Consider the following 10,097-nt stretch of genomic DNA (forward strand, 5'->3'; position numbering starts at 1 on the left):
CCGGCCTCCACGTAGAAGCCCCTGGACATATCCCAGGCACCGAACGTCCATTAAGCGTTGCAGTTGTGAACTACCTAAAGTCAACTACCTAAAAATCTGTGCTTGAATTTATAAATACTAAGTACTAAATATTGAAAATTGTGTTCATAAGTGTAACAAACTAAGGATGATCTGCGATAAAAATATGGGAACTACTACTATTTCCATTGTCTTTGACCATTTATATTAACAATATCTTTTTACCCATCGCATGTTCCTGAAAGACCATGCACTCCAAATAACTCAACATAACATGCAATGATTTTCTTGATGCTCCGTTCCCTCTCCATTATTTTCGGGTGGCGATCTTTTCTGAAAAATCCCTCTAATGATTTATACATCTTAATGTTACATCGCGAACGAGATACTCCCGCAAAAAAGATGGCGAAAGGAATAAAGTGGTCTTCAGGCCTCTACATCCCACAAAAAGGCCAGCTAGGTCACCGTAAGTTCTCTTAAAAAAACCACAAATTTGCAAGATAAAAACTATCTGTTGGCATACCGAGATCAGCAAGGCTTGTAAACGGCTATAAAGACGAGAACGTTAAATACATACTTGATTTCATTTGTCCAGAATAGCTAGAAATGTCATCATCGTCATCAGGCTCCAACTCTGAAGATTCGGAGAAAGAACTGCCTGAAAGAATAGTTTAATGGCTAAATGATACTCATAAAAACAAGCCTTGACCCTCACTGACTTTACCACCTATGAATTAGCTCTTTAAAACAAAAATGCATTCCAAAAAGATCGCCGTATGAGAAGGGGCAGTTTTTCGCTTCTTTGTTTGTTTTCATGAAAGCCTGAAAAAGAGCTTTAAAATTAATTTTAAAGGAAGGGGGGACTTCATTCGTTCTGCGCATACCAAGATATTTGGGTTGCCTATGGATGCGCTTGCTAATACCGGGATATTTTTGCGTGGTTTACAACGATGCGGAAAAAGCAGAGCTTAGCACTTGCTCTTCATATCATATCATATCATACATATCATACATCTTTATTTACCCTCGGATTTTCAGAGTAGCTTGGTGTAGCTAATTTCTCCGAGCATTTACCCTCCCAACCATGATACACCACAGAAGACAGACCACAACACCGGGAACTACATGCCCTGCTCTTTGCGACAAGTGTGCGGGTTCTTTTACGTCTCACAGGATTATGAACATTGAAGGGTTGTGAGACGGGACCTCCGGCTTATCGTCCTTATCCGAGAAGACTAGAGAGTCTAACCATTTGCAAATGTAATTACAAAGGCAGCACTTTCTCCTCAGTTATTTAAAGACCCTGAGTGTTGGTCCGGCCGGAGTTGAACTCACGACCTCCCGCGTGACAACCCGATGCTCAACCAACTGAGCCACCGGTGCGCGGTTGTTATCCGAAAAAATAATTAGGGGTAACCAAGCATTTTTCAGAGATAATTAAGATTCGATTTGGAAAAGAACGCGATACATTACTTTGTATATTAAACCTTTTTACATATATTGTTGATTATTTATTTTCAAAAAAGGCGAGGCTACCTCTAATTTTCTTTTTGGATTTCAATAACATTTGTTAAGATCTGCTTTTCCCGCATATTCATAAATCGCGAAAAAGAAACTTTAAGTTAGAACGCACCGTCCTTAACACGTCCTCATTATTTATATTTTTCTCTCCTCAGACCCCTACCCCCTATACATGTAACACAGAGTACTTAAAGAAGAGAGTTATTGCAAGCAATGTTACTTTGGCTCTATTGAGAAGCTCAGGTTTTTTTTACTTCAGTCAGTTGCAAGATTTTCCAGTTTTCAAAGGGCCATCCCCAGAAAAAACCTAACCTAGCAAAACATAAACGAATCACTTACTTTTTTACTTCGGCTTTCTCTTGCTCCTGTTTCTTTGGCTGAGTCATGGCATGTACTTGTTTCCTTAGTGGCAGATGCTCTATGTACTACAAAAAAATACATGTCGGAATTGACAAAATCGTGCACCGATGGCTCAGTAGCCTGCGTAGCAAGCGTCTCCAGCGGGCGAGAAACGAATTCATTTTCCTGGCCGCGCGAAAATAGGGCTAGCGCAAAAAAAAAAATTGGGGGGGAAGGGGAGGAGAGGAGAAGGAAACGCTTGCGGACAAACCCCTTAATTATGAAAACTCCAGTTAGCTCACGAGCGGGATCTCTGATTGCACAATTCGGAATTTTTGATTGACACCTCAGTCCCTCATGTCACAATAATGTATCCCCAGTAGCAAGCGAATAAATCAGAGAAAGTTATTCGCTTTTGCTGGACTCGTTTTTCGCTCGCTGAAATCACTCACTACGCAGGCTAAATGGCGAAGAGACCTTCTTTTAAAGAAGTGTTACATCGAGCAGTTAGTTCCGTTGTCGATAAAGGATTTAGCGGTGGCTTAAAAGAAGAAGAACAAATTTCGATTTATTAAACAGCTCGACCAAGGGGGAAATTTGCTCGTCCCGCTGGTTTCGGGAAAAGCCTCATTTTCTACGAAAGCAATGCCTGCGTATTAAGGACGGCGCCTACTATTATTATTGCGCATACGTTCTGCGCATCTCGAGATAGTCGGATTTCCTATGGGTGGTGCTTATTAATACAGGGATATTTTTGCGCGGTTAAAACTATACGGAAATAGTAGATCTTAGTAAGTACTCTTGGTATCCAAAGAGAAATCTGGGGGTAACAATGCATTTTTGAGAGATAGTTAAGCTTCAACTTGAGACAGAACGCCATACATTGCTTTGTATTTTAAAGCTCTTTACTAATATTATTTATTATCTTTCAAAAATGCGTGGTTACTCCCAATTTTCTGTTTGGATTTCAATAACACTCGTTAAGATCTACATTTTCTCTATAATCATAAACCGGGGCAAAAATACCTTTGAATTAGTAGGCACCGTCCTAAATAGACCATTTTCGAATTCTCACGGCTGGATTGGATCTAACATGGAATGGAGGCTAATGCGGGCAGATCTTTTCAAATGCAAATTAATTTGCCCGCATAAGCCTCCACTTCATGCTAGATCCAGTCCAACCGTTAGAATACGAAAGTGGCCTATTAAGACTTAATTAGTCCTCTCAAAAGTATTGCGAACGATCAAATCAAGAAGGCCTTCAATTAATGGGGATTTCGGCTCATCGGCTGGCTAGTAAACAGGCTCCTAAATGATTAAATCTTACGAGATCCTTGTGTTTTGCACGGCTGTGGAGCTCCTGTAGTGCATTTTCAATGCCAACGCTTCGGGATTTCGAAGCCTTCACATTATTGCAGAAGCAAGTGCGATAGACTATTTGTAGCTGTTCCTTCAATTTTAACATCACTTTCTGGAAAACGTTAAATACACAAGCACCAACAACAAGGTGTTATTATCACTGGACAGAAAATTGTGTTGGAAAAGCTAGTAATTTCGGCGGGCTTGTTTTACAACAACATTCGTTCGGATTTCAGGTACTCTGAAATTTACTAGAAGCACTTTTGTTCACAGCATTTAGAATATTTGCCTTACCAAATTTAAACATTAAAATCTTATCGCCGCGGGAAATTTTTACGACAACATTTCCATAGTTGGGCTTGGAAGCCGCCTTCAGGAAGAGTATCTATTTACTAATATTGGTCAACATTATCGTTATTTACCTTGTCAAATTGCTTTAGATTCTCTTGCCCAAAGTTCAGTTTCGCTATGAAAGACCAACATTTTCTTGGTCAATTTATGACATGCGGTTTTCAAAATGCAGGGGTTTGTCTGCGGTCAGCACTCATGGCCATCCCTCAAACTGACATTTCCCTTCTATTCAACTTACACGACGTACAATCTACTTTAGACCTCAAATCTACTTCAACGACACAAACATTTTAAACAAGCAGAGAAGATTCACAATAGGCGAGGCAAAGAGTTGCACCCGGATCGATGGCTTCTCCTTGCAGTTTCCGATATCCACTAGAGTAACGAGACAAGCTCCCGGAAAGTCGAATTTTTTAGAGTATTGACATAGTGGTACCCAGCAAAACAATTGAACGCTAACCGTCTTCAAAGGGGTTTTTAGACCTAAATACCGTAGATCAGCGCGGCTTAGCTTAGAAACGCTATTTCTTGTTGAACTAAAGCTCCAATTCTGCATGTTTTCATTCTCTTTACAGAGGTAACCTTGTCGTAATAAGATGGGATACTAGGTCGTGTAATTGTTACGAATTGTCCAATGTCATTTTGATGGATGACCATGAGTGTTGACTGTCTGCAAGCCTTTCCTTCTTGTCTCGCCCCACTTTTCGCGCGGCCAACACATTAAAAGTCTTCCATATCCCCCCACGGAAACGCTTGCTACGCAGGCTAATGGCTCAGTTGCAAGGAAGGGAACAATTCCCACCCTGGCCAGAGTTTTTCTCTGTCCTTATGTGGGCCCATTTCCATGAGTAGGGCTAACGCTCACACTACACTCTAATAGTTAAGTCTAATGGCTCAGTTCGTTGAGTATCGGACTTCCACGCGTGAAGGCTCGAACCACCGCCAGACCAACACTCGGTTATTAGAGTAACTGAGGAGAAAGCGCTACCGTCGTAATGACATCTGCAAATGGTTATACTTTCTAGGACGACAAACCGTAGGCCCTGTCTCAGAACTCTTCTTCACAACCCTCTGGGACAAAAAAGAATCCACACACTATTCGCAAAGAGTAGGGCATGGAGTTACCGGCGTTGTGGTCTGTCCTTTGAAGAATATCATGGCTGGTAGAGTAAAATTTCGGAAATATGACATGTAGCTACTCTAAACTCCGACCGTAAAGAAAGAGATGATGATGATGAAACCATCACAACAGCAACATGAAAAGAAAGACTGAAAGACAATAACGTGCCCACATTCTGAAAGATTTTGCATCATGGTTGAGATCATCTATGTGTAAAACAATCAAGGTAACAAAGGCTTGGCATTAAACTGTAAACAACAGGCAAAAGAAACATTCCGGCTCAGGTGAGCTCAAAAAAAAAAAAGATAATCTGGTACTTGTCAATGTCTTGACAGATGGTTTAGTAGGCAGAATGAAAATCAGGAACCATCACACCAAAAATGTCAATTATCCACACCGGACAAGGTGTCTTTAACTGCTCTGTTTACGCTGTTGTCAACGTCATTACCTTCCAAATTAACTGTTGGAAGATAATGTGAAGTGCTATTTTCTACCCATGCAAACCACGTGAGCGTTAGCCCTACCAATGGAATTGGGCCCACACCCGGGGCCCACACAAGGACAGAGAAAATGTCTGACCAGGGTGGGAATTGAACCCACGACCTTCGGGTTAGATCACCGCTGCTCTACCGACTGAGCTACAAGGTCAGACAGGACCCAACTAGTGGTCTAATGCAATTCCTGCATTTTGATTGGCTATGCTACTAGAGAACTATTATTGACAGTCCTCAAGTAGCGAAAAGACTTCAAAAGCGTTATGCTTTCTTTCGTTTTGTTCTCAAATAAATATTTCTTTAACTTGCATTTGCTAACTTTATTATTGCCTTTTCTGTCCGACTAGTTGGGTGATACTAAAACAATTAGACCCTTCGCCCTCAAGGGCCATGGGTCAATAGCCCATTCGGCTTCGCCTCATGGGCTATTGACCCGTAGCCCTTGTGGGCTACGGGTCCAATAGTAAGTTCTGTTGAAATATAAGTGCCCCACGGCCAACGTTTGCAAAAACAATTACCTTACCTCAGTGTCATACTTTCAATTGCCCTTCATCCTGCAAAGACAGCAAAAATAGTTTCATAACAGCCAGAGGTTACATGTATGTTTTATGCAGATTTTGTGTATAAAAATCAGTGGATTGGGATTGCAATCAAAGTGTCAAAATCACAGTGTCTTAAAAATTTCACTGAAGGATAAACCCTTGCCAAAGACAACATAGTCCACAAACTATGAGCAAAAGCAAAATCATGCAAGGTTCAGTTGTTCCGTGCTAGCAGATGCCTCTTTTCCTTTGCATTCACTGGGCTGACGAGTATGGGAAAGAGACCTCTGCATGCCATGGGTCGAAACTCACTTTCATCCAACCATCGTCCACGACCTTAGATGGCATTGTTCAAAATGCATGCCCCATGATATGTTTGCTGACTGTGACTTGAGCCCACTGTGACCCACGCATTCCTTCAGTAATTCCGCTGTTGTTAAGTGAGCCCGCACAAGACAAAGTTTAACGTGAGGATAACCGCGGCGCAACACAGTGAGTTTCAACCTGCGGCAGAGGTCTCTTTTCCTGTACTCATCAGCGCAGTGGACACAACAAGAAGACACCTCTGCTGGCAGGGAAGTTCAAGTTCCGCAATCATTTGTGAAAGTTTCAAGTAAGTAGTAACTCTCATGCTGCATATGTCAATAAAAATAACGCCTGAATCCCTTATACATGTACTTGAACCATTCATGTGCAAATTTTGATAAATTTTGTGAAACTGTGTTTCATAATGTTGACTGATTTACAGTCAACAAGGTCTGGAAGGGGTTTCGCGTAATCCGTGAGTTGATGCCAAAAAAACCGTGAATCGGGAAAACTGAAGAAATACAGCTGTGATTCGTGAATAATATATTAACCGTGACGCGTGATCCTTTAAAGTTTTAGTGCGTGAATCAAGATTTCTGCCTTTATAATGTCGTGAACATCAGTCAACCCTTCACGAATACATGTAATTTGTCTGTCAAGATGGTTCGAAAAAGGTCTTCTGTCATTGTCATGTACTGACATAATCTACCATTGCTGTGTTTCGTACTTGACCTCTCTTGACTCATTTGTAGTTGACATGAACTGAGATGAGGGACGCGTTGAAAGACGACATGTTGTAATCATCTGTCCAAGTTACTGCCAATCAGAGCTTGGTTCGTTAGAAAATGAAAAGCTGCCTGTCAAATTTGTAACATGTGTTCACGTCCGGGTCGCCTGGACGTTTTCACATGCGAATTGTTGCAATGGCGAGCGCCCAAGTAATCGTACCGTCTAAACTAACTCGAACTTTATGACAGGTCGTTAACATCATAAAAAAATCAACGACCACGGAAGTTTTGAAGTTACAAAACAAAATGTGAAAGAGAAGAATTGTAGAGTTAGGATATAACAACAATGAACTTCATTTATACTTTATCAAAGTCAAACAAAGAGCGAAGAATCGTCGGGTTATGGATTCCTGGAATCGTTGATTTCATCACCAACTTTTTGTTGCCTTCCCATCTCAGGGTCAACTGATACGACCCAGGGGCGGATCCAGAAATTCCTGAAAGAGAGGGCCGAAGAAATTGCGGCGAGAGCACTAAAGGAATTCGGAATGTCGAAAGCAAAGTTCAAAACTGGCACGCAGATTTGAATACTCTGTTCAAATTTCAAAACAACTGGTCGCGCATGACATACATGTCATGATGTGGCTTGACTGTATTCATTTGGTTGTTCCTTGGAGTGTGTGATGAGTAGATAACTAGCCCTCAATTTTTCTTACATTATACATTGGTTTAGACCCCACCTTCAGGATAAAAATCCCACAATCAAATTCCATTGTATTGCTTTAAGGGTCCCCTCTGCAATATTCTGCTTCCATTCTTGGGTGTCCCATTCCCTTCCAATGAATATATGACCTTTCTTTATGAAACCCCTGCAAAATGTGACAAAAACGTTGATAAAAAATGATGCTTGGTAAGTGATTGACACATTAACTCACCAAAACCAGCCGCATATGGGAAAAAGGTCAAATGCTATAGCATAGTTAACCTATTGACCCGTGGGAGTGAGACTTAATGCCAGACGATTTTACTCGTCAATTTCAGACTGGTGGTTCAGGAGTCAGTGGGTTCACAAAATCAGTCAGAAAAAATTGCTTGCAGAAAAATTCTCCATGAACAAACCCAGAGAGACTACTTAACACCAAGAGCCCCAAGTAGGAGTCTCCATGCCCTTTAATTTCTTGAGTCCCTTCCCGGAGAAGATTTATTTTTAGAATACTTCCCAGGGGAGATACCACATTCCCACAGCTGAAGGAGCCAATCAAAGCAGATCATATCTCAACTAGGAAGTTTTTGAAAAATAAAATAAAAGGTTGACTTCATTGCCTTCACTGTAGTGTGGAGGATGGACGCTCCAGCCAATTTCAGTTCTGACTATAGGAATACAACCTCGCCAAGTAAACACCATTTCTCTGTTCCACCTATCACAATGTTTTACATGTATATGACCTTCTGTTGGTCATGAAATACTACGGTAATCTTTCTTCCAAGCATTCCTTCATCCCCTACAGCTGTCTGTAACAAATTTTATGACATGAGAGGGCAATGTACACGTAGGAGAGGAAGTGCAATTTAAGATAATCATTTATTTATTCATTTATTTTTTTTTCGGAAAATTACGGATTGAAATACACAATTAATTTTATTAATAATTCAATCTTTTGGATAAACTTACCAATAACACTTTGCACCATCCCTAAAGTAATAAAGGAAACTTCCGAGAGATGGATCACATAATTCTTCTCTTGTTTCTCCATCCTTATGTGAGATTAGTTCCCCTTTATACTCAGGAAGAAAAATCTCCTTTCATGAATGGTTTTGTGGTAAATAAGCCTCTTCCTAACATATCAAATCAAATTGGTCAAATTGAATGCAAGATAATATTGCAGTACTTAAGGAGCTCAGAGCACATAAGAAGTTTGATTGGAGTGCACAAAAGGTGAACAAGAGTTGCTAGAGGAATTAGCTTCTTGTCAGTGCTCTGTAAAGTTGTAAAGTGCAGGCCACAGATGGTTTTTAATCACATGATGAGACGGTCATATTGGTGCACACACGAAAAAGCAAATTATGGCTCACTGATGTTCTGCATTATAATAGAGTCAAATTCCCAAAAGACTTTTTTCCCTATCGTTCTGTGTACCAACATGGCTGCTGTGACGTCAGGTGAAAACCATCTATATCATATCCTGATGAACAATCAGTAAAAGCATTAAATTAAATTCAATTCTCTTATAACATGCTTTCACACAGACTTATCAAGGTAAAACATATCATGTAATGACAAATATTAAGGTGCAATGTGTTTACATCATGCAACAGATTACCTAATCTACAATTCAAACACTGAGCCATTGGCGTATAATTAAGCAGGTATACATTAGAAACAAAATAAAAATTAATAACAATTATATGTGAAACAGCAAGTTGAAGTGACAATAGTTATGCAATAGGTCATGATCACATAACAATTGAGACTATTTACAACAAAATAACAAATAAAATAAGAGCTGGACAAGTAACAATAATATTCATTTACAAGCAATAGAGCGATTTTCAATTGAGTGTCGTAAAACCAAAACCAAAGTAATTACTTTAGCCAATCAGAGAGGACGGAGACAATCCGGTAAACCAATCAAGAATTGGAGTAATTACACGTAACCGACACAAAGCGCGGGAAAATGTCCACGCGCGAGCCACGATTGGTTTTGGTTTCACTTCTGATTGGTTGAAAAAGTGGCGCAAGAACTTTGAACCAATCACTGAGTGAAGTAATGCAAAACCAAAGTAATTATCTAATTACTTTCGACACTCAATTGAAAACCACTCTAACATGTGAAAAGGTCTAATTTAAGTTGCCGTGGTTAATGCGATTTTTGGAGTGGAGTTCATGCCTTTTGTTAAGGCCGTGCGGATTAGGCATAAATAATAACTATTGTGTCATCCAATAGGCTTCTCTGTAGTAGTAACTGGCCTAAATTGAAAAACACCAGAAAACAGTAAACTTACTGATCATGTTTCAACTGGTGTTAGCTAATAAATATAGCACACGAACGCTCTTTTGCTTCTTTTTTTTTTTTTTTTTTTTTGTCTTTGTTATGGTTTGTTCCTTTCCAGTTAAGCGCCGATCAACTGGAAACTTCAACATCCCCTCCCCCCTTTTTCCGGGCAAACCACGGGCATTTAAACTTTTGAAGATTGGACTGTTCAAATTCCCGCCCCCTTGGACCAAAGTAGTATCCAAATGCCCTACCCTGTCGTCAGATTTGTCTGTCTGTCTCCAACTTTTGAAGACATTTTTGTTAAGTTTCGATTTGATCGGCGC

The 10,097-nt window shown here is 40.2% G+C and overlaps 1 long non-coding RNA gene across 5 annotated transcripts in view; it reads right to left on the bottom strand.

Annotated features, from left to right (window-relative positions):
• The window catches only part of LOC137989757 (uncharacterized), a 14,733-nt gene extending 5,380 nt beyond the window's left edge, over positions 1-9,353 (bottom strand). The window contains exons 1-7 of one of the 5 annotated variants that reach the window (XR_011121020.1): positions 8,451-8,804; positions 7,519-7,647; positions 7,142-7,275; positions 5,726-5,756; positions 3,660-3,703; positions 1,879-1,964; positions 596-676 (exon numbers count right to left, since the gene is read on the bottom strand). This is a non-coding gene — a long non-coding RNA (uncharacterized lncRNA). Of the gene's footprint in view, positions 1-595; positions 677-1,878; positions 1,965-3,659; positions 3,704-5,725; positions 5,757-7,141; positions 7,276-7,518; positions 7,648-8,450; positions 8,805-8,851 lie in introns of those variants that run through there. The other 4 variants (XR_011121018.1, XR_011121021.1, XR_011121019.1 and 1 more) reach the window with 4 other exon arrangements.
• Positions 9,354-10,097: the final 744 nt, after the last annotated feature.

The sequence above is a fragment of the Montipora foliosa genome, unplaced genomic scaffold (assembly GCF_036669935.1).
Source record: "Montipora foliosa isolate CH-2021 unplaced genomic scaffold, ASM3666993v2 scaffold_472, whole genome shotgun sequence".
Lineage (NCBI taxonomy): Eukaryota > Metazoa > Cnidaria > Anthozoa > Scleractinia > Acroporidae > Montipora > Montipora foliosa.